The sequence below is a fragment of the Notamacropus eugenii genome, chromosome 6 (genome assembly GCF_028372415.1).
Source record: "Notamacropus eugenii isolate mMacEug1 chromosome 6, mMacEug1.pri_v2, whole genome shotgun sequence".
NCBI lineage: Eukaryota > Metazoa > Chordata > Mammalia > Diprotodontia > Macropodidae > Notamacropus > Notamacropus eugenii.
In genome coordinates, this window is record NC_092877.1 from 197873209 (window position 1) to 197898851 (window position 25643).

The window sequence follows — 25643 nt, forward strand, 5'->3', positions numbered from 1 at the left end:
TTATCTTTTTCCATAATATGCAAATGATATGGAATCTGTATTGATGCCTCTTTCTCCCCCATACTTTGTAAGGAAGTATTATTACTACAAGCACCCCTACTTCTAGTCAGGCAGAATCACAGAAAAAGAAAGATAACATGTTAGAAAGTCTGTATTCTAAAATGTCTGTGCCATGTACAAAAACATTAAATAAAATGTTAATGTTATTACCCAGAGATACTATACAAGTAAGGAGATCTGAAAATGAAGCACAGGTATCATTGAAATTGAGGCATAATATCAGGATAAATCTCAATGATGAATATTTCAAGCCAGAAGAGGTTATCTAGTCCAGTTCCTCTTTTTTCATATGAGGAAACTGAGTCCAAAGAGGTAAGCTGGCTTTTCTAACGTACATATAACTATAGAGTGGCTCTTGATTCCAAGTCCCAAAGTCTTTTCACTGCATTTATGCTTAGAGTTAGTACGTTATTTAGTTGGACAATATTTCACCACATGTTTGCCTTTTACTTAAAAAACACTATTTGTACCTGACTATGTAGGAGTATTAGGAAGATGAACTTGAGAGAGGTGGAACGTGGCACTGAGATATTCTTATCTTATTGCAGTTGATCTTTGATTCTTGTAGAATAAAAAGAAAAAGACTCACTGCTTCACAAAGACAGAATAATTAATACTATAGTACATGATAAATTTCTAGTTATGAAGTTGGTAACTTCTTTTTTCCCACTTACTTCAACTAGACTTCCTTTTCTCTCCCCATCTCTATCTCCATTACACCATATTAATTTTAAATTCTATAGAATCTTTACAGAATTAATACAAAATCTATACCCTTTACAGAATTAAGCCACTATACAAAATTCCTTATTTCCTTTACGTGAAAGATCACTAATCCTTTCCTTTTGGTACTCTTACATATCCTTGTATGTTCCCAAAACCACAATACATAATTCTCTAAGAAGTCACCAGATAGAAAATATTTTTTAGTGTAAGAGGAATTCATCATAACATGTCAAATTGCATTATGGATTGGGTGATGGTAGACTGTCTAATGGAAGTACAAATTTTAATATTTGCTCATTACACTTTTGCTATAATTTGGAGATATGGTGAGAGTATAACATTGGAGCTACATCTGTAATAGGAAAATGAGTTGTGATTGTGACGGTATCATCACTATTATTTTATGAAACTACAGTAGATTGTTTTTTATTGTTGTAGAAAATCCACAACAGCTATCTCCTATACTGGTGGTTCTTCTGATTAGAGCCCTGTAATGTGTTTGGTATATATTATGCATTTGGTAAATGGTTATAGATCAACCCTTCTGACTGAGTTTTGCCTCATCACTTCATGGCTCAGTCCCATTATTTTCTTTGGTTGTTTTCTTCCTTCTCGAAGAGGATCAAAATGACAGTACTACGTTAGAGTCAAGTTACAGTACCTCCAACTGTAGCTGATCAGACCAATATGAACTCGAAATGCTCTACTACAGGTAGGGCGCAAATAGTCCCTGTGAACATTTGGGGTGGAATCTTTAAATTTGTACATCTCCCATTTCTTTTGAGCTACTTCAATTCTGCTTTGCTCATAGAGCACAGCACCTTCTCTAATGAGGGCACACCATGCTGGGTGTTCCTGTGCCAGTGTCTCCCATGTCACACAATCAATTCCAAAGTTCATTAAACAGCTAATGTGGTTCTTTTCCCATTAACTTGATTGGTTTAGTTTTGGACTGAATCAATAGTACATTTGTGGTGTTTAGATATAATCACAATATAACTGAAACATGCATTATTCTATTATGATTCCATATATATTATATTGTTCTCCATCCTGATTTATACTGATCTACTTACAAACAATTTGTCATTAGTAGGGAAGGTATTTTTCCCATTAGCTATATATATATTATTATTAGCCAATATCACTATATCATCACTATTATTCATATTTTAAATTGCACATTACTAACTGCTTCACATCTGTATACACTACCATGCCTGCTTTCACATTTTTGCTTAGGAACTGAGCTGTATTATAAAGTTGCCTGTAGCTAGTTAGCTCAGTTGGTTAATGCTAATGAAGCTAAGGTCGCGGATTTTAACTCTCTATGGGGCAGTTATTTTGGCTCTGTTCCGTGGCTGCAGACCCTGACCCTAACCTCAACTAGTAACCCTGCAGATGTGTGATCTTTATCATTAAAAGGAGCAAGTGAAAAAGTGTAGGCACATCTGTGGAAATCCATCACAGGAGGAAAAAAAACAACTAACATAGTGCTCATGCCATCCTAGTTTGGCTTGCTAATATCTCATGATTTTGGAAATTTAGAACTTGGGGAGCCTTCAGAAGTTACCTAACAAAATTGTCTCATTTTACAGATGAGGAAACTGAGGCCAATACTTACATAAAATCAGAGTAATTGAAACTGAATCATATATTAAGAATGACTTCCCACTGTCCTAATCATTATTTAGCATGCTTTGAAAGCTTACAAAGCCTTCAAGATCCAAAGAACATGGTACTTTCTTCAGGAATCTGTTCATGCTTCCATTCATTCAGAAGTAAATTATCCCTCTTTTATATCCTCACAATGTTTAGACACATCATTGTGAGCTATTTTTTCATTAGTAATTCACATAAAGTAATTTCTTCTATTGTATTATAGACTTCATAAGATCAAGGACTATCTTGTGCCTATCTTTGTATCCCTCTCAGCCTAGCACAGTGCTTGAACATTGTAGGCATGTGAAAAAGTGATTTCTGTTGATATATAACAACTTTCCATTATTTTCACTAAGCATGGGATCAGATACTTTTCTCTCTATTAACAAAAATTTCAGAAGTCACCCACTCCACCACTATGCTACCAAATGAATGACAGAAAACAGTCTTCAATAGTCCCTGAAATCAAGCATGATTATCATCTAATTGATAATATGATGATATCATCTAACTGAGAAGCAGTTGTGAAGTAGTGAATAAAGAACTGATTACTAAGCCAGGAAGACCTGGGTTCAAGTTCTGCAATACCAATGCAAAATATTGGACAAGTCACTTAACCTTTCCATGCTCTTGGTAACTTACCTAGATTAAAATATCCATAGGGAGTATCATCATGTTTTGGTACAGTCTTCTAATCTGGTAGTTCTCTACACCAGTGAGAAATAGGTCTAATATCTACCTCTTTTATCCTTTAATTATTGGAGTAGTGTCATTCCAGTTGGTTCATGGAATTTCAGAGATTACTGAGATCAATGCCAGAATCAATTTTTTTTTATTGACTAGATTGGTGAAAATGCAGTTGAACATATGATAAGACTCCCAAAGTAAAAGCTTTCTCAAGCTCTAATATATATCTTTCAATTTTGAAAAACTGTATCATAAAATCCTATATTAAAATTGCTTTAGCACTCTATAGTGGCTTAGCAAAGAATATATTTTTCTATCTTCTAATCAAAGTCCAAGTACACAGAGAGAAAATCTGCTACAGATCCTTTAGCTTTCTCATATGAGTGCCTCACAATGGATAGAGGAGGAGCAAACAGTCTGACATGCTATTTATCCAGCTATAAAATTATTGTAATTAGGGAAAGTGAGATATTTTTGTATTTAAAAAGAGCTTATTAGTTCTTTGAATAATATTTATAAACAAATATTTGCATTTAAAATATATAATTATATGAAGCATAACTGAAGAAACTACTTTTGGGGTTGTAAATTAAAGGATATTTATAGATGCCACCAAACTGATGGGAATTTGGATATTAAAAAGGTATCTTAAAATATGAGTTACATTGTGTCCCGTGGGAGCTTGAGAGGTATTTAAGGTTGTGTGCAGATGTTCCCAGCTCAGTTTGTGTGAAGCATGAAGAAATGATGACGGAAAAAAATTCTAGCAGTAATACAAGTTAAGATATACAGAACCCAATACTATTTTGAAGCCCCCTCTCCACCAAAAAATGTTCAGTGCCCAATACTGGCAACTCTATCGATGGAAATATTCCACTAGATTTTCATGTGGCAGTCCAATTACATGTTCAGAACTGGTCAAAATTTGTTATTTTGGAAATAATATTTCAATGAGATTGGGCCACTGAACCATCAAATTTAAACAGTGTTACTCCCCTACTCTACATTTGATCAGGGTGAAACATCTATCTAATACTGGAGAAATATTTTAAAACATTTCTACTTGGCATACTTTTTAATGATTCTATGTAGATAGACTATCATATTATACTCAAGTGAATAAAATGTCCTTGAAAATATACAAGGTATGATAATAATTTTATCTCTACAGACAAAAATCAAATGTTTATTAATTTAAACCAAAGAGTTTAAATGTGATTAACATTTTGCATAATCTTGAATTACTTCAGTCCATAACATACAGTCATCCAAATTCTCAGATGGAATGGATTTCTTCCAGAAGCAGATAAAATGCATCCCATCTATGTTCCTTAGGAGTTATAAGATGTCATATACTATAGTACTAAAAATGCCAGATTTGGAGTCAGAATATAGGAGTTTGAAGCCATTTGCTACGTATGGTTCCTAAACAAATACCTGAGTCTCAATTTCCTCATATTTAAAATGAGGAAGCAAGATTGGACTACTTCTGAGGTTCCTTTTAGTCTTAAATCTCAAATACTCTGATCCTAATTCACCAACTATCTCTGGATCTCAGTTTCCACATCTGTAAAATGAGGTTGGAACTAGATGTGCTCTAAGGTGCCTCCTAACTCTGAATCTCCAGTCGTAAATGGGCACAGAACCAGATGACACCAGGATTAGAAGAGTTTTGCTGCTTTATTTTGAACATTTCATAAATGTTTGTTAAACAAATGCCAAATGAGGAAAAGTTGTTTCTCAATTGCTATCATGGCTGATAGTATAGTTTGGCAGTGGCTATGAAGTTTTCTTGGATATGCACATATAAATTTTGTCTCCTTAGAGGTCAGAAGCATATAAAACCCAAGTGAACACATTTCTTCACCCATCTAAACTCAAGGGGATAAACTCAGCCAATCCAATATGAAATATCACTTTGGCTACCATTAGAACAAAAATGTTGACAAACCATTCAACCTGTAGAATGAAATGCTGGATAAGGGATTTGCAAATCCTTTATGGAATCAGCAAGTGTGTTCCTAGATGCCAAACATTTCATCATTTTAATTTTTGGCACTTCACCTTCTGTGTCAGAGAGGAAGAAAAAACTTGATAACTTCAACAAGAATGGCATTCTCTGATCCCTAGTTTCTTTACATGTTTCTTTAGAACTAGCTATATTATTTCTCTTTTAAAAACATATGCATTTGAAATCATGATTTCACTATCACACAATGGGGGAGGGGGAAAGTATTTAAATAAATAAATCAAGTTGTTAATAAAAAGGATAAAATAAACTCTTACTACATGGAGAAAAATGAGTTCAACATGGGATCCAGACAGATGGTTAGATGGGTGTAGCTGAAAAATTGTGCAATTATATCCTAAATACTGTATGTTTTTACAAAGCTCAAGTCCATAGGTCAAATGTAGGCATTTGTATTTATTTTGCAAAAGGATCACGTCCAGCACACTATATAGAGCCAAACTAAGTAAGATTAATGAACAATCCTGATTAAGTGTGATTGGAACTTCCTGCTGGCACTTATGTGTAGGTTTAAATTCATTAGAATACATCCAACTATTATTTGTATTAGGTGACTGAATGAATCATATTTGTAAATGCTAACAATTAATGACAGGTACACACAAATCACCTCATTAAAATGAACGTATATGCTTAAACTCCAAATGGAAACTTTCCTCTTAACCTGTATCACTACAATTAGAGGATCCAAAAAGTTTAATTTTCCAGCTAGATTAATAACCAATAAATAATAATAATACATATAAAAATAAATAATACATTTATATGATTCTTAAATAATGGAATCAGTGTAGTAGTACCATTAAAAGTCTACCATGACAGAAAATGAAAGAATCATCTGGTGAAAGAATTGGTTTTAGTGTGTTTTTGCATTTTTCTGGTGGAAAGAAATTACAACTAAGTTATCCATAGGTGACTGTGCATTTTATTAGGGGTTGTCACAGAGAATCACAGAGTTGATATGGCCTTTCATGATTAGCCTAATGCAGTTCTGGGAACAAAACAGAAATGCTTAATAAACATTTGAATTAAACAGTATTTAAGTGAACCAGCACTTACAATGGCAATGACACATATTCCACCTGTCACCTAAAGTTGTTTCCTCAACTTTTGTCCCTTTCCTAAACTAACCTCATTAAAATTAGGTTGCAAGTTGTCCCTTAAATATGTCTAGCACTTGCACTTCTCAGCCTCTGTAAATGCCCTTTCCCTGAATTGCCCTTTCATAATCCCTACATGCTGTCAAGCTACTTTCTCAAGTGCCACCTCCTCCCTGAAGCCTTCCCAGATCTTCCCACCTAGAAGGAGCATTAACTTTTATAGCAATTTTATACTTCTTTTTTCTTTTTCTTTTTAACTTATCATTTATTTTTATTTATTTTTAATTTTTTTAAATTTATGTTTTTCAATGAACAACCACTTTAGTTCTCAGCAGTTATCTTCTTTAAATGAGTAAAACTACTTGGTTTCTAAGATATCATTCTACCTCTAAATCTATGAATGTATGATATTTTTATGGTAGTAATACATTTCATTGTTTCTTGAACAATGATAAAAAGGCACTAAGGAAGCAAGAACTTTCATCAGATATACTTTAACAAAAGGCACCTGTCCATTTGTGTCTAGAACACTGTTTTCTATAGCCTTAAGTGCTGTATTGAAGTTCTAACTTTGCCACTTGTTGGCTGTAGTTGAGACTTTTCCTTTTTCTTTGTCTTCATATGTAAAATGAAAATAAGACAAATTGACTACCAAGTCCATAGGGCCATTGTGAGGATCATATCAGACAAATGTATAAATCTCACAGACTACAGATAGTGATAATGAATTTTATAAGAGCTTGAAAGACACTGAAGACTCTTTCTTATTATTGATGAAGAGAAAACAAAGAGAAGGGTTAGTCTTGAGGATAAATATTGAAACTTTAATCAATATCTGAAATGAATTGAATGATTTAAGATTGTTTTCAAGCAAATGAGGAATGATATTGATATTTTGAGAGTTTAGTATGTATCTGAAAAGTTACAGTCATCATAGGTAAATTATTTTGTTAGCATCTATGCTTATTGCTTTCATTCACAAACAAACTGTTTATATTCAGTGATTTTAGTATTTTAAAAATATAGGTAAGAGTGTTAATGGGAAAGGAAGTTTCTCTGCTTCATTGAATAATTAATATTTAATGAATTTTCTTGTGGATTTAAGCTAATTAGTTAATGAAAAGAGATTGCAAGTTTATTCCTTAGATAATTTTAGAGTTCTAGATTAATAAATTACACATGTAACAAAGAATCAAATGATACACTATAGATGGGTGACTTAGCATTCATCATTAGACCCCTACAACCAGTGCTATGGCACCCTTGAAGGTATGTCTCATCCTCTATTTCATGAGTGTTTCTCACATATATAAAGTCCCTTTGAAAATGATAAATTTATTTTGACAATATTAAACTATACATATTTTCTATTAATTAATTCAGCAATCAATTGTTCTTTTTGACTATATCAAATGAAAGAGAGAAAGTGGACTGACTAAATTCTTTACTTTTTTCCTCCTCTGCCAAGCAGAAAGATTTTTGACTTGGAAATGATAAAACAAATAGAGCTAATAGGGAGATGATAGCCAAAATGACAATGCAGTAAGAGGGATACCTAGGTACCTTTGTTGGTTTTCAAAAATTGGGAAGAAATCATAGTCTGTACCTAATGGCCAATGAACTTGCTAAAATTTTAGAGAATGTAATAAAAGGGATGGTTATGAGCATCGTTCCCTCTTCTAGATACTTGCTAAGTCTTCCAAAAGAAGACATCTTGCCAGATTGACTTTAGTTTGGAGAAGGCTATAGAACTGGAGGTCAGCAGAATATTGAAGATATAGTTCACCTATATTTGAACAGTTATTCAGAAGTTTCTCTTGCTATTTCTTTTGACAAGATATAAAGATGTGGACTAGAGCAGAGGTACCAAACATGTGGCCTTGGACTCATTGTTGCCAGAAACATTCCAGACTCAGCAGGGTTGGGGAATCTGTGGTCTTGAGGTCACACGTGTCCTTCTAGGTCCTTGGGTGTAGCCTTTTAACTGAGTCTAAGTGGTACAGAACAATTCCTTTTATTAAGGGGATTAGTTCCATGAAGTTTGGATTCACTAAAAGTCCACATGTGGTCTCTAGGTCTCAGGTTCCCCACCTCTGACCTAGAGTGCCCCAGAACCAGATAAAAAATATAATTGAGGACATAAATTAAAAATAAATAAAATACCTTAAGATGTAATATGAAGTTTTCTAAGTCAATATGTAGCCTGAAGGGAAAATTATATATGTTTTAGTGGCCCCCAGTTTTTATTTGATTTTGACCCAACTGGGCTATTTTATAATACAGTTATAGAAGTGGATGAATGACTGAACTCAAAAAATAATCATTAGTGGTTGGATATCACTTTGGAAGAATATTTGAAATAGCATGCCTACTCATCTGTGCTTTACCAAATGCTATATATTAAAGAGAGTATACAAAAGTATACAAGAGAGTGAGGGTGAGGGGGATAAGAAGGGAATAGGGTGATAAAGGGGAGAGCAGACTGGGTTAAGAGGTAATTAGAATGCAAGCTGTTTTGGGGTAGGGGAGGGGGAGAGATGGGGAGAAAATTTGGAACTCAAAATGTTGTGAAAATGTATGTTGACTAAAATTAATTAATTAATTTAAAAAGACCTAAAAGAAAAACTCAGCTTGGGCTGAGTCCAACTAGAATTTCTGTAAGAAATGAAGCAAGAATTTTAAAATGTTTCAATAAATATTTTAATGAATAAAAATGACATTTAAAATAATAAATGAAATACTTATAAAATTTTTCATAAAACAAATCTGGGAGGAATAGCTAACTTACTACTAGATTATGGAAACATAGATTTTGAATTAGAAGAGACCTTTAGAGGTCATCTGGCTCAACCTTTTCATTTTTGTATTATTCAGGTAAATTGCTAACCTTGGTTTTCCAAAATATCTGAACAGGCTGGATGATTGGGGAAAATCTAATAATACAAGGTTTAATAGAATGAATATACCATTTTAGACAGGGGTTCAAAAATTTAGACAGGAGTTCACAAACAATATAGAAATGACTTGTACTGAAGGCAGTTTGTGTGAAAGATGATCTAGATATTTGATAGATCTACAAATCAATATAAGTGAGGAGTATTATATGACAGTCAAAAAATTTAAATATTACTTTATGAAGAGGAGCTTAATATTCAGGACTAAGCAATTGATAATTCTATAGTACTTTGCCCTATGGACCACATAAGTAGGAATGAGTTCAACTGTGGGGACATATTTTAAGAAGGACCCCAAAGTTACTCCCCTTCTTTTCACAGGGAGTTTGCTCACAATGGTTCACAATTTTCTTCTCCTCCCCAATTCCTCCTCTCATACTTAGGGTATGCATTGATACTCCCTCAAATACCCAATGACTCAGTTCCTCAAAGTACTCACAAAGCTACTCCTTCATCCAACCTCAGGTACACACAAAGATTTTCATACCCTTGAGCTTTCTTTCACCTACAAAATTAACACCTCTAGGTTCAAGAATTCTGAAATCCCTTTATTGGACCACAGTCTATTGGCTTTTTACTGATCCTTAAGCTTTTCCTTACATAACCCTACTTTTCATCTATACTTTGACCGTCAATCCCTTGACCTCTCAATTTTTTCTCGTCATCTCTCCTGCAAGTCATTCTTTTCTCTTCTCTCATATTGAAAACCTCGGTGAACCAATTCAACTCTACACTGACATCCTCTATTGAATCCCTAGCTCCTTTATCATATCGTTGATTGCCAGCCTTGGATCATTCTGATGATTCATCATTTTCACTTTTATACCTCTGTTGCTGAACAAAGGTGGAGAAATCATCCAAGTGTTATGGCTGAATCCACTACATATTGATGTTACATAACTGGACCCTCACTGCTATTACTCTATCTTACTACACTTCCCTTGAGAATTCAACATGCCTCTCTCCACTGTGACTCTTTCAAATCTTTTCATTTCTCCTCAAACTTCCACTGTCTCTTCTCCCTCCAACTCCCTTAGCTGAGAACATTGCCTCATATTTTATAGAAAACATGTTTAGAGGATTCAGCTCATACCTGGTCTGAGATCTGATTATTAAATTGTTAGCATAAGCATTTAGCATTTACACTACAAATCAACAGATGCTAAAGAAAATGTCTTGGAATACTGTTTTGTTGATGGTTTAGATTTAAGGAAGTGATTGAAAAAATGTTAACAAAGCAGATTAAACTCCAAAGCACAGTATGTTGTTTTTTTTGTTTGTTTGTTTTGTTTTTTTTGAGAACCAGTTGTTAAACATTTATCAGCACACCACTGCTTAGAGGGAACACGACCAAGGCTAAGTATTTGGAGAGCTCTCACCTGAAAAAGGCAATAGACTTTGCTCCTTCTCCTTTGAGAACAGAAACAGGACTAAAGGGGGAAGTTGCAATAAGGCAGTTTGGGGTTCAGTGAGGGAAAAATTTTTTAACAACACAGCAGTCTAAAAATAGAATGGGTTATCTGAGGAGGCACGTTGTATAAGGAAGTTTTAACCAGTTATGTATTCTGAAGACATTCCAAGGAAGAAAATTTTGGTAGGAAGCAAGTTAACTTGCTGAAATGGAATGGGTAGGATGGAATTGGGGCCTGAGAGCAAGGGTTTGAAATAACTCCTGTGAAAAATGTGAAAATGTCATGTAGTGGGACCAGTCAGCATCAGTTGATGTCCTCCTGTAGGAGTTCCCATTGAGTTAAAGTTAAGAACAGAAAAGGAATAAGAAGATTGTGGTGTGATAAGGTAAGGAAAAACATTCAATCAAGAGTTAGAGGACCTTATTTTAGAACCTACCTCTGATATTGACTATATGTGTTAACTTTGGCAAATTTCTAAATGTTCCTGAGGCACATTTTTCCCATCTGTAAAAAATGGTCAGGGGTGGGTACGGGGAACTGGAGGTTGGACTGGATGACTTTCAAGATTCCTTCTTGTTCTAGATCTATAGTGATCCCAGTTGTAAGTATGAGCCAGGTTTGAGGAAGAATAGGTTTGAAATAATGGAAGTACAATGGGGCAAGAGATTTAAAGGTCAAAGAGAGTTGGTGTTCTAGTGTTATGTTGTGAAGGGACAAAAATGAATGAAAATCAAGAGTGATTGACTTGGAAAACAGAGAGATATGAAGGAACTGACAGTTGCCAAAAGCTCAAAAGTTCACTTTGCAAACCTTAAAGTATTATACAAATGAAAATTGTTACCGTCCAGTCCCCAAAACTCAGGCACAGTGGAGATAAAAGCACTTTCTCTCCCTCTCTCTCTCTGTACATATATATGTGTATGTATGTGTATGTATACATATAGGTATACACATATAATACAAAATAATATATAATACATATATGTATATATACACACATATATGTATATATATAGTTTAAAAATAAGCAGTGTAGAGTCCAATAAATAAATTTTAAAAACCTGCAAACTGATGATGAAGATCATGACATCAATCATTGTGATGATGATGGTAGCTAATGAACAGCTTAGATTTAAAACAACAAAATAATCATCAGCATAATCGTATGTGAAAACTAATATGTATATTATCTTGTTATTCAGTTTTAGCATGACTTTATTTTCTTAGCTTAACAGGAAAATGAATGAAACCTACTTTAAAGTGTTCTTTACTGCTTCTAAGGACGACACTTGTCACAAATTAATTCTAGCATTCCAGGTTGGAATAAATTTTATATGATCACAACTTTGCATCTTTTCATTATTAATAAGATCTTTGGAATATTTCAAGTTGTGTTGCATTAGTTTTGATCTTTCCATCTACTGTGGCACATGTTTAGTCACATTTTGATTGAGTATCCTTTCAAAATGGATTTGTAGTTTTCCTAAATGAATATATTTTATGCAAATGCATGACATAATGATTCTTTGAAAATTTTGTGGCCACAGATGATTTCCACTTTTATCTTTTGTTTCCAATTATTGAGTGATCAAAGAGATTTTATAAAAAGGGCCATTTAATGAATTAAAGAAGCAGGTATAGCAGGAACATTAGGCATGCTGTACTACAATTCATAGTCATTGTATTGACATAAATTCAGCTTTAACATATAGGTAAATAAATTTAATAATTGATATTTTCAACACACTTTGCCTTGCTGTTTTTGCTGTGCAAACTTTTCTCTCCTCTTCCTTTCATTTGGATCACAGAAGTTCTAAAGTTGAAAACATTGCAGTCAGTGTGTGAATTAGGATTGGGCTGGGAAAGAAGCAAGAATGTAATTCTCTATTTACCTTTTTCAATTCCAATGTTACCAAGAATGTTGTGATCTTTCCATTTCTATCTGTGATGTCTAGATAAAACGGAAGTTCTTGTCCTCCAGTAGAATTCTACATCCAGGTTGGGGATAGTAGGCATAAGGTGTTTACTGAATACTGTCTTAACAAATCTCATACATATAATTCTATAGTAGGTGTGTGATGTCTTCTACTCCCTTCCATGTTGCAGATCATAGGACTATTTATTTTCATCCCATATAATTTTTGTCCATGTCTCCCCACAAAATCTCCACAGATAATACAATCAATGTGTTGAGGTCCTTTTCTAGACTTAATCTTATTCCTTTTCTCCAATGGAAGGAACACGCTTCTGTCTGTTATATTTTCTCCTTAGGCTGTAGCCAGATGACTGTTTTGGGGGTTACACATGGAATTATTTCACCATTTCTTCCGCACAGTTCTTCATTGGTAATATGTTATGGTGTCCTTCTATCTACCCTTTGTCTGATGAAAGATCCAAAATTTTAAATCTTTGGTATTTTATAACTTTAATCCATACAGGATTATTGGAAATATTTGATGCTAATTAGATGGATCTTTGTCCTCAGGAAATGCTTTGGATGAGCAGAAACATTTTCTAGTTCCCTAAAGGCAATCTAATCTACTTTTCTTTTGCTCAAGTCTGAACTGAGTTAATTTTCTACCTACAATGTTTGTCAAAAATATGTAATGAGGAACTAGTTCTCTATGTTGTTCATGGAATTTCATATCAGAGTCAGAATGAGAGCATTTAGGATCTGTCTCTGTCTCTGCTTCTCTCTCTCTGTCTCTCTCTGTCTCTCTCTGTCTCTCTCTGTCTCTCTCTGTCTCTGTCTCTCTCTCTCTCTCTCTCTCTCGTCTCCCTCTCCCTCTCCCTCTCTCTCTCTGTCTCTCTGTCTCTCTGTCTCTCTGTCTCTCTCTCTCTCTCTCTCTCTCTCTCTCTCTCTCTCTGTTTCTGTCTCTCTCTCAGACTGAGTGAACCTCTTATGGAATAGCATTCTTCATTATTATATCCTAAATCTATTGCCCTATTGAGCTTCATGTTTTCTTGTCCTTTGGATTCATTGGTAACTGCATGAGCTGCACTGTACAATTCCTTCCTTCCTTCCTTCCTTCCTTCCTTCCTTCCTTCCTTCCTTCCTTCCTTCCTTCCTTCCTTCCTTCCTTCCTTCCTTTCCTTCTTTGTTTCTTTTAACTTAATGGGGCTTGGAGAAAAAGTCTAGTCTTTTGTGTTGTTGATTATATGGCCATTCCAAAATTCCCCATTACATTTTTGGATACCACTATCTTTCCCTCCATACAGTCACAAAAAATGATTTTACTTAAACGGAAATCTGACAATGACATCACTTACTCAATGAACACTGGTGGCTCCCTATTACCTCTGGAAACAAATAGAAACTCTTATGTCATTAAAAGCTCTTCACACATACCCTTTTACTACATTTACAATCTACTTAAATATTACTCCTAGTGGTCTATCTATACTGGCCTACATGTTATTCCTCAAACACATACTCTCTCTCTGTCTCTCTGTCTCTCTGTCTCTCTTTCTCTCTGTCTCTGTCTCTGTCTCTGTCTCTCTCTCTCTCTCTCTCTCTCTCTCTCTCTCTCTCTCTCTGCCTCTGTCTCTTTGTCTTTCTCTTGTCTTCCATCCCTATGCCTTTGTTCTAACTGTCTTCATGTATAATTTACTCTCCCAATACACTTCTATTTCCTGTAATCAATGCATTCCACCAAGACTCAGATCAAATGGCATTCTCCCCCTGGTTATCAGCCCCTTTCCTAAGAAAGATACCAAGTCTGTGACATGGATAAGTCTGCTCTATACCTATACATACACACATTATATTTTTATTAGAATATAATCTTGATGTCAGGGAGTGTTTTGCTTTTGTCTTTGTGTCCTCAGAACCCATCATAGTTCCTAGAGCTTAAGTAGCACTTAATAAATTCTTGCTGATTTGTAGAGAGAATTCTAGGGAACCTCTACAGTCTGTGGGAAGTAGCTTGAAAAGGAAGGTTCCAAGTGCAATATTTTATTAATGACAAAATAAAGAAGTAGCAGACACGGAGGGAATTGCTCTGTATGATACCATCAGAAGAAATATTAGAGAATGTTTAATAATGATAGAATATCCGGAATTAATGCTCACTACATTTCAATGATAATGCTGAAAACACGGAACTTTGTGTTTGCACAGCTCTTTCCAATTTACAAATCATTTCTTCACCTATTATTTCATTTTAAGTTCAAGGATTCCTATGAGACATTCAAGAAAAAAATATTCATTTTATAAATGTGAAAACTAAGGCTGTAGATATTCAACTGACTTTCTCAAAATAATAAACCAACTGTTTGGAAAAATTAGGATTAAATCTTAGGAATTTTTACTTCTAAAAAGAAGGGAAAGAAAGAGGAATAAATGGTTCCAATCCATTCATAAATTTGTCTTCTTAGTCTTACCTCACATATAACACACTTTGTTTTTAAAGTATCTCAAATTGGTGATGTCAACAGAGTTTAATTGTGGAGAAGACCAAGCAACTGTGACTTTTTTTCCCGTGTTCTACATACAGATTTACTATTACAGTTAAAATAAAAATCATTACATTGACCACTTCTTTACCAAGAATTTGATTCATTATTTTAAAAAAATGTTCAATTACTTTCCTTAACTCCAAAAATCATTGTGTTTCTTTGGATTCTGTAAAAATGAACCAAATTCTTAGGAAATTCAGTCGAATTTTGATTTAGTTGAATCATACTTACATGATGCATTATGTATTATTTCCCAAGGCAATAGGGAAGGAAAATGCTTTTTAACATGCTGCTATCCTCCATATTCTAACTCTAGTAGGGCCTTATAATCCCAACAACCCCATTAATACTGTGTATCTTATAGCTCAGTCACATTGCTAATGGACGAGGGAGGTACTCTGAGATGTTATATCTACCCATGCTTCTTAAAAATATAGTTGTATAAAAAAGGATTGCAAAGACATTTTACCTGGGCAAAAATCACTGTCCAATTGTTACAGTGAAAAGACCAATGTTTTGGTCAAGAAAAGCTGACAATGACCTCATAATATAAATATAAATATACATACATACATATATATATATATATATATATATATATATATATATATATATATATATATATATATATATATATATATATAGTCATGGTTTCCTTTCTAAAGACACTTGAGATTAAAGAGTTAAAACACAAAGCTACTGCAACACCAGAAACATCTAAAATACTAACTTTGAAATCAGGCAAGTGATTATTTTCCCATTATGTCTGAAATCCCAGCATTCAAAGGCTTTCACTTTAACATAGTACCAAATTTCCAAAGAAGTGTCACGTACATATATGTATTTCCTTTTGTCCGTTGGGTCACAAATTTTTGAGCTGGACCAGAACTGAAAGGTCAGTAAGTCAAACCTCCTCAGAAAACTGAGGCACAAAGTTTAGTCATTTAATGATTTGTTCAGGATCCCACAGCTAGGAATGAATGGGTGGATGGATCAATGAATAGATGAATGAAAATGAATAAAACAGTGAAGAACAATTAAATACTTATTCTGTGCAAAGCTCTATACTAAATACTGAGGAAACAAACAGAAATTTAGAAATAATCCCTGCTTTCAAGGATTGTACATTTTAATGGGGGAGACAACATACATGGGAGGTTTCACTTATAAGTTGGATGGAACGATCCCATGGGGTGTATACTCTCAAAGCAATAGTAATGCTTTTGCTTTAATTCCATTTCCACTGATAAAATCATACCTCCTTCTTATTTTGAAGCACTGGCAGTGCTAAGTAAGCACTTGGTGCTTACTTGGTGAAATATGAACCCAGTCTTTCTGATTCCAAGACTAGAATTCTAACTATTATGACAACTAGCTTCCTGTTATTTTATTTTTCCTAAATTTATCTACTTTTTTGAAGATTATTCTGATTAGCTGTATCTTCCCCCTTCATATGAGAGGAAACACCTCTAGAAATAGTCCCAAGTGAGATACTAAGTGAATAAGAATGTGAAACACAAACTTATGAATTCTCTTCTCCTTAGAAAGCCTGTGTCCTTTGATGAGAAAGTATTGACTTCAGAGTTGGAACATCTAGTCACCAGTCCAGTCTTTTCTATTTATTTAATGTCTACATGATTTTACAAAAATAATCTGACTTCTCTGGGCTTCAATTTTTTCATATGTAAAGTAAGGGGGTTCAACTAGATAATCTTTAAGGTCATTTTTGGCTAGAAATCAATGGTAACTTTCTTTGAACTACTTTTTTGCTGTAACCCAGAGTAAGACATTACTCTTTTTACTTTTTCAGTTGGCAAAATGAAAATGTCTTATTTATCCCTTATGTTTCAATAACCAGGTACTGGGGAGATATGATAGAATGCTGGGTTATAGCCTCCCTGTTCAAGTTTAGTAAGGTCCTTGGAGAATATCTTCATAGTACTTCAAATAATAAAATAATAAATTATAAAACTTATAAAGACAAAGATTGCAGCATAGGCATGGACATAGGCACATATGATTGATAGATAAAAGATAGATGCAAACATCTGTCATAGATGACACTTGAGGCAAACAGACAAATCATATGTATTTATTATCATATCAAGCCATCATTAAATTCTTTGACTATTAGAGATTAAGCAGGCATCACCAGTGTTGTAGAAATTAAATCACACTATATTATTGGCTTTGAAATTTTGATTCAACCACTTGATGGAGTACATAACAGATACATGTAGCTGATATTCAAGTCAGACCAGCAAACACACACACAAGTACACATATACATGAATATCATATATGTGTATGTATGTGTGCATGTGTGTTTATATACATACATATGTCTGTTTGAATGTGTATACATATGTGTGTATCTCTATCTATCTATTGGAATTTCCTATGTGTGAAGCACTGTGTTAGCTGGCTAGCAATATAAGCTAAAAAGAAGAAAAAGAGAGAAGAAGAGGAGGAGGAGGAGGAGGAGGAGGAGGAGGAAGAAGAAGAAGAAGAAGAAGAAGAAGAAGAAGAAGAAGAAGAAAGGAAAGAAAAAAAGAAAAGGAAAGAAAAAGAAAACAGTCCTTTCTTTCAGGAAGTTTATATTCTAATGTATTCAAACTGACTTGCAGAAGAGATTTCAGATGAAAATATTTTTATTTCAGGGGAGAAAACTGGATAATTTCTCAGAAGAAAATAATACATTGGTAGAATGGAGACCTTAATCTTACTTTTTCTTATTCTCAAAGCCCATCCCTCCCTCCCCTTTTTTTTTTTTTTTTTTTTTTTAGCATTACTCTATTACAACTATGTAGAGAAAGTTTGGAACCTGAATGGGTGGAAGAAGTACTGATAGATATTGATGATGGATCTTTGATGCATGTCTGTTATTATTAATACTATTATTATGGATAATAGTAGTGTTGGTAGTAGTAGTTGTATTTGCTTACTCAACTTCTTTAAATTTCAGCCCTTTACTGTTTCCAATTTTTTCTTAATTAACAAAATGTCAAACTAAAATTAAACCACTGACAGAAAGAAAATGCAGTTATTCCAGAAACCTTTCTCTATGGCTTCCCAATTTTACAGTTTTTCCCTCAGCATTGAACCAAAATTCAACTTGTTCCTTTTCTGAAAAAAAAAAAAAGATACCAGATCTCTTCAAAGAAATTATCTTGGGGGCAAAGGAGAAAAAAGAAATGATGTGGTGGAAAAAGAAGCATATGCTCTTAACATTTTATTAACACTTATGTCTTAGACCTTTGTTCAGACTTGTTTAATGTTCGTAACAGAAAACTAGCTCCATAACTCATCAGTGACAGTACATTTAGACATAACTTTTCAGTCACAGTATTTAGTACAAGATAAACCCTCAGATCCAAAAATACAAATTTCATTAGAGATAACAAATTCAAATTTTCTTGCTTCTTCAAATAGTGAATATAATCAAAATTCTAAAGAAAATCCAAAATTTACAATTTATACTTGAGCCAATAACTTTTCTCTTCCCCCAAGACCCAGACAAACTGTAAGGAGATGCTTAAAAGATATGAAGTAGAAACTCACTTCTCAAATATTTTGGGAAGTTCCAGGCCTATGACTTAACTGATGGAAAGAAGATCTTGTAAGGAAGGTTCCTCTACCAATGCAGGTCAATAAATCTTTTGAAATTTCTATTTTAGTCTTAGAATAGTTCCTGGGATGGGTGGGGAAAATGAAAGGTTAAATGACTCATCTAGGGTCACAGTCACAATGAATGAGAGGTAGGATTCTTGATGATAGCCCCTCTCTTTATTATACTACACTGCTTCTTCAATGTGTAGACCAGATTTGGGTATTGTGTCAGAAGTAATATACTAGATCAAAGTAAAAAAAAAACAGACAAAAAACCTATCAGTTTTTGTTTTTATGGGAATATTTTACATTTTGTAACTTCATTAAAAGCAAAATTATTAACATCATATATAATTATTTACAGTAAAGATATACAGTAAAAGGTGAATATGCGCATTTTCTTCTTTCATAGATCATTGTTATTGTTCTTTTGTCTTTCAGTCTTGAAGAGTTCTATGACATCAGGGAGGTGAGGCAAAGACAGGTAAGTGAATTGGATTTAAGTGAGAGAGGATGTGATGGCAAGCAAAATAGGATCTTTTGCTGTTTTTGTTTGAATATAATCAAGTGCCTCTGATTGAATCTTGCCTTTATCAATCAATAGTCATTGCTAGGAGTAAGGTATAGAAAGAAGAGTTTCTTTAACTAGAAACAAGTATATGTATTTGTATTGGTAATGTGATTAAAGATCTTCCCCACTCATTAATGGACCTGCCCATTAAGGGGAGTTTGATTAGGAAATATTTGTAAGAATGTTCACACTTTTGTTAATAAGTCACTGGTTCTCAAGGGCCGGGATACCCTTTGGCTCTAAAAAAGGTATAAATACTCTCAGGTTGAGGTTTTACTTTGGAGTTTACCCACTATAAGCGTTTATTTGTCTAAAGGAGGACTGTGGGAAGCCACTAAGGAGTCCTTCGACTTTGAAAACCCAGATGTTGGTGCTTCCCTCTCTGGTAACTATGATAAGACAGTTGGACCTGTCTGTTGATGGTAAAGCAGAGGAAGCCAAGCCTGTTGAGCTTTGATTTCTCTGTATTTTCTTTGAAGTTCAGGGTGCTAACTCCCATGAACTAGGTGTATGATATATGTTCTTGGTTAAAAGGAATGATACATGTGCTTGATTAAAGTGATTGTTAACCCCTCAAAAACTGCCTTACCTTTTATGAATGCATATCTAAGAACCTGTGGTAGGAGGTGCCCTTGTCTATGCTGAAGTGCTTACTGTTAGCCAGGGCTGTGCAAAGTCAAAAGCCTCACTCTCTCCTCCAGAGCCATCTGGGTCCAATGGCCAGATATAGATCAGGACAGCTTGAAATGGCCCAGGATGAAGTGGGAGACTTTGGCCTTTTTAAGCTAAGGTCTTTCCCAGATCTCAGTTTGACTGAGGCAGGGCTTATTCAGTAATTAAGGCTATGTAAGAAATGAGGTAGAGAATGGCCTTTTTTACCTAGTCCAAATAAATCTATCTTAGAGGGTAAGACCCTGAGGGTTTCTGGCCAAAACAGAGACAATTGATTTTTGAATTTACTTTGAGCCAATCAGAGCTCAAACAATGACCAAATGGGGCTTATCCTGGGAACTCTTATTGACCAGTCAATGAGATCCTGAATGATAAAGATAAATGGATGTAAGATTCAACATTATTTTATATGCCATAAAGTAAATGGAATTTTTGTGGGAGCTTTATTGAAAGTAGGGAATGGATCTGTGGTTTCAGTGGTATAGGGAACTCACAGATGAGGGAACTCCCTATACTAATTCAGATAAACACAATTTTGCTGTTTTTGTCGTTTGGCAACAATAAAAAAATTTTAAAAATAAAAGCATAAAAAGGGTCTTAGAAAGTCCTAACATGTTAAGTGACTTGTCCAGGGTCACCTGACCAGAATGTAGAAGAGGTGGCTAACCTTTTCCTATTTGCCAGACCAACTCACTGTCTGCTAGGCTACACTGCTTCTCCAGTTTTATCAAAGAAGACGCAAATTGGTTTCAAACAGAAAAAAGCAATGAAATGCTCTAAAGAATGTATAAATAAATAGATAGATATATAGATAGATAGATAGATAGATAGATAGATAGATAGATAGATAAATAAATAAAATATTTACCAACCCAGCAACAATACTGATTTAGCACTCATTTTGTGCATTTTGGGGTGGTGGTCGTCTGGAATGAAAGATAAATAAATTAAAGGAATCCTTGGTGTCCTTTCTAGTGGTGTTTTTATGTTTTCAATAGACAATTTTTTATTTTAAAATGGGGTGTGAATATTCTAGGTCTAGATCAGGGAAAAACAATTCCCTAGAATTTCCCCACACCCACCAACCCTACAGTTTTTCCAATGAAATGAGTCAGTTTGACTGACTCAAGAACGATGTTCTAGTTAATTGTGAACAGTTAATAGAAGGTTCCCTTTTATGTGGACAGTAACAGTTTTTTCAGCATGCTCCAGAAAGTGTCAGAGGTTTTCCCCTTATTTCCCATCTCCAGCTATTTTTTTTTCTTTTTAAGGGCACTGCAGATTAACATCATTGGCAGAAATACAACTGAAGGGTGGGAATTTTTTTATCTACTTTCTCTTTAAAAAGTTTATTAAATAATCATTGATTCAATTAAACTCTTAAGGATCTGCCAGGTCACCAAAAATAATTCCCTGGCCCTAAGTCAGAATGTGCATGAATACATAGAGAAGACATATATACAGTAATTGAGCATTGTTGTTGAGTTGCTTCAGTCCCATCTGATTCTCTGTGACTCCATTTGTGGTTTTCTTGGCAAAGATATAGGAGTGGTTTGTCATTTCCTTCTCCCAGTCATTTTACAAATGAGAAAACTGAAGCAAAAAGAGTTAAGTGACTTTCTCAGGGTCAGACAGCTAGAACCCTTCTGGGGCTGGATTTGAATTCAGGTCCTCCTGACTGCACTCTATCCACTGTACCACCCAACTGCCCCATAAAAACTGAGGATGACTTCAAGATTTCCTAGTTGGGTCAATTGAAATAAGTTTCTTATTGTTTTTGAATTGTTTGGGTCATGTCTGATTCTTTGTGATTCTGCTTTGGAATCTTCTTGGCAAAGAAACAGGAGTGGCTTGTCATTTTATTCTCCTGCTCATTTTATAGATGAGGAAATTGAGGCAAAGAGGATTAAATGACTTGCCCAAGGTCACCCAGGTATTAAGTATCTGAGGCAGAATTTGAACTTAGGCAGATGAGTATTCCTGGTCCCAAAACCAGTACTCTGTGCCACATAAAAAGCACATATGGTAGGAAAGTCTGGAGTTAGAAAGTGATACTCCTTTCCCTTGGGTAATTATGCTACATTTTTTTAGTGCCTCTCTCTAGTTTTTAAAACCAATGAGTCAAGATTTCCATAGCAATGTTGTTTAAAACCATTTCACTGTGTGCACATACTCTTTCTTTCCAATTATAGCATCGCTAAATACTGTTCTGAATGAGTCCCTCAGATGCCACATTACAAAATCCACAATTTTAAAATTGATTCTCTAGGTAATAGCATTTCTGACAAATTAATAATGTGATGCTTTGCTCAGCCCACGAGATTTTTTCATTACATATCCCCCAACTGTTATTTACAATAAGGTGACAAATCATAATTTGTCAGGGAATAAAGAACAGCAGGGATAGCACTATGGGAAGAACATATAAATGAATATATTGCATTGTAAGAGTGGGCAAATGGTCACAGGGTAAAGTGCAATCATTTTGTTCTATGTTTTCCCTCCATCTCAAGAGCTGAATTCTATTAGAGACAGATTAGAGAAGGGAAACCAAAATTTTTTTGAGTGGGTAGAATATTTTTTTTCTTTCCCAAGGCATTTACTGTCATTTAAATCTTTTAAGAAAAAAATCTTGGATGTCTTTATCTCCCCCACCTCCTATAAAATTTATGTTTTAAGGAAGCCACCAAAAAGAATTAACAAAGCAGTCTTACAAAAATCTCTACCACCAATTGCATACTTAAGTATGCTGACTTCATTTACTTTGCTACCTACAGGCTTCCAGTAAGCAGAGAAATAGCAGCTTAAAAAAAAGATGGTAAGACTATATTTGGATAGTAGGACTGAGTCATTAACTAGACTTATAGTCAGATTCAATCAATCAACAAACATTTATCAAGGCCCTACTATATACTAGGCAATGGGATAGGTGCTAGAGAAAAAAACGACAAAAAAGAAATCATCCCTGTCCTTTAGGCATTCATATACTATAAAGTGAGACAATATATGCAATAAAAATATATAAAATAGATGGAAAAAAAAGGTATGTGAAAGTGTCTTTTTCAGTTGAAGGGAATGGCTAGAAAGGCTTCATGTAGAAAGAAACAATCCAAAAGGATTTTAAGGGAAATAAGGATTTTTAAGAGGTGAAGGGGAAAGAAGAAGGCATAAATTTCAGATACAGAGGATGGACTAACAGTGTGATGTTGCACCACCATATTTATGAAGATCAGCAAGAAGATCAGCAGAAGGGACCATGTTCCAACTCGCCTTGGCCAAAATTAGCTGTGTGACTATCAGAAATGGTTTTTAAGTTCTCAATTTATATTTTAAAATTATTTTTTCATGATATGATTGGACAATAAGTATCTCTTGAACATTGTGATTATTCTTCCAGGGTGCTGCAAGTTAATGACCATGATGTAGATGCTGCTGCTGCCAAAATCTTGCCAGAAGCACTGTTCCATTCCAAAAGAAAAAGAAGAAGGATGTCTTTAGGTAGGGGGTAGACTGAACGACCTCCTGTAAGTACATGATCTTGTGCAATAGGGGATAAAATGATCATAGATTTAGAGGTGGAAGGGTTATAGAAGTAGTAATGTAGGCTGTTAGGTGTCCCAGGGAATAGACTGATTGGCCTCAGGAAGACCTGAGTTCAAATGCTATTTTAGACACTAATCTGTGATCCTGTCATCTGTTAGCCTCGGATTCCTCATCTGTAAAATGGATATGGTAATATGTTAATGAAATTATAAGCATAGTCCTTAATGATGTCTACTTTTAGGAACAGCTAGATGGCATCATTGGTAGAGTGCCAGGCCTGGAGTCAGGAAGACTCGTCTTCCTGAATTCAAATTTGATCTCAGCCTTGTGACCAAGTCACTTAATCCTTTTCTTAGCTCAGTTTGCTGGAGAAGGAAATAGAAAACTACTACATTATCTTTGCCAAGAAAACCTCAAATGGGGTCATGAAGATCTGGACATGATCAAAGCAACTGAACAACAAAGACATGCCTATCTCCAAAATTATAGGAACACAGGTTTTACAGTGACTCTGAATGAATTATTACAGAGTAACTGCTTTATAGAGATTTGGGTAGGGAAATTGAATTCATTAAGTTTTCCTGATAGCTATGTCTTTGGTATAGGGGGCAAAAAGCAGCTGTAAAGATCAAAGCATGGAAAAGCTGAAGAGGAGAAGCTATTGTAGCTAAAGATGGAGTTGACTTAACTGCATGCGTTAGAACCATGTGGCTAAACACAACTATGTCTATATCATTTCCTAAGTGAAGACAATACTACAAAGTCCTTGAATAAAAAGTTGTCTGAGTGTAGACATCCAGTGTAGCATTTCTTATCTGTGAAATATCCCTTAAAAACAAACACACCCTACCCCTTAGTTTGATGCTAGTGTTTGACTGTTCCTTTAGCCTGTGACTTGACTCTTTGTTGTAAAGCTGACATCACAAACCACTATTTTTAGCTCCCAACCCCACTGATACAAATTCCAACACCTTTCTTGTTGCAACATGCAAAATGATTACTTTGTGCGGGTACCTTAGTGTGCAGGGATTATAATAATATGTATTTCAGCTACTAAGTTTTTGCTATGATTTTAAAATCACAGCTTTGCCTGCTATTCTTTTGTCATGCCAATGTTATTTGTCTTATTATTTTGAAGAAAGACTGACAACTTTCTGCTGAAAATAATTATTACTTAATGTTCTTGCACGATATATGTAGACACATTTGGTCCCATGGTTTCTGAGAAAGCTAATCAAATGAAGGCTTTCATCTTCCTGGCAGAGGATAAATTTCATGTGTAAGGCTGAGATGCTGGGGCTGTCAGGCTCATTGGTGATTTGTAATGATTTGAAGAACCAGTGGGTGGTAATGATGGGTAAACTTGGAGAAAGGATTGTGGCACTGAGGAAATGCATCTGGAAAGAGTCACTGAATCATGGATATACCATGACTCCTAGAAATCTGTCTTAGAAGCTTTGTTAACTCTTTCTGTGAGATAGAGTGCTATTTAATGTATTAGTATAAGTACTGGGACTGAGCCTGGTATTTCATTAGGAAAGAGAGTTTCTAGGCGAGAAAAATGGCCCCTACTAATCTACTTACACTGCAAATTATGGTGTTAAAGAACTGACTACAGGACAAAGAAATTAAGTAATTTGCTAAGGGTCACACAGGTGGTATATGCCAGGGGTGGGACTTGAACTCAGGTCTTCATGACTTGAAGTCCAGCTCTCTATCCAATAAATTGATTGGATTCATTTTCACAAGCACATATCATTCACCTATTCTTTACCAGGCACTATGCCAGATGCTAGAGAAACAAAGAAAAAACCAAACACCTACCTTTAGTAAGCCTATGGGGTACTGTAGGTCACAGCATGTACATAGACAAATCTATAATTTGATGAAAGAGACAGCAGTGGCAATGGGGGAAGTCAGTTGATCTGGACAGTTAATGTGGATTTCAAAAGTTCTGTTTATTCTGTGAGGAAACTTGATTTACAGAGAAGTATGGAAAATTGCAGAGGCCTTCCCTTGCTTTGAAGCAGGAACTTGCTAAACCTTACTATGAATGTTGGCGTGGTGACTGCCTGTGACTTCTTCAGGGTCCATGACTCTCCATATGAGAACTAGTACAAAGATACTATTGTAAATAGGATTCACATTCCTGGGGTGATG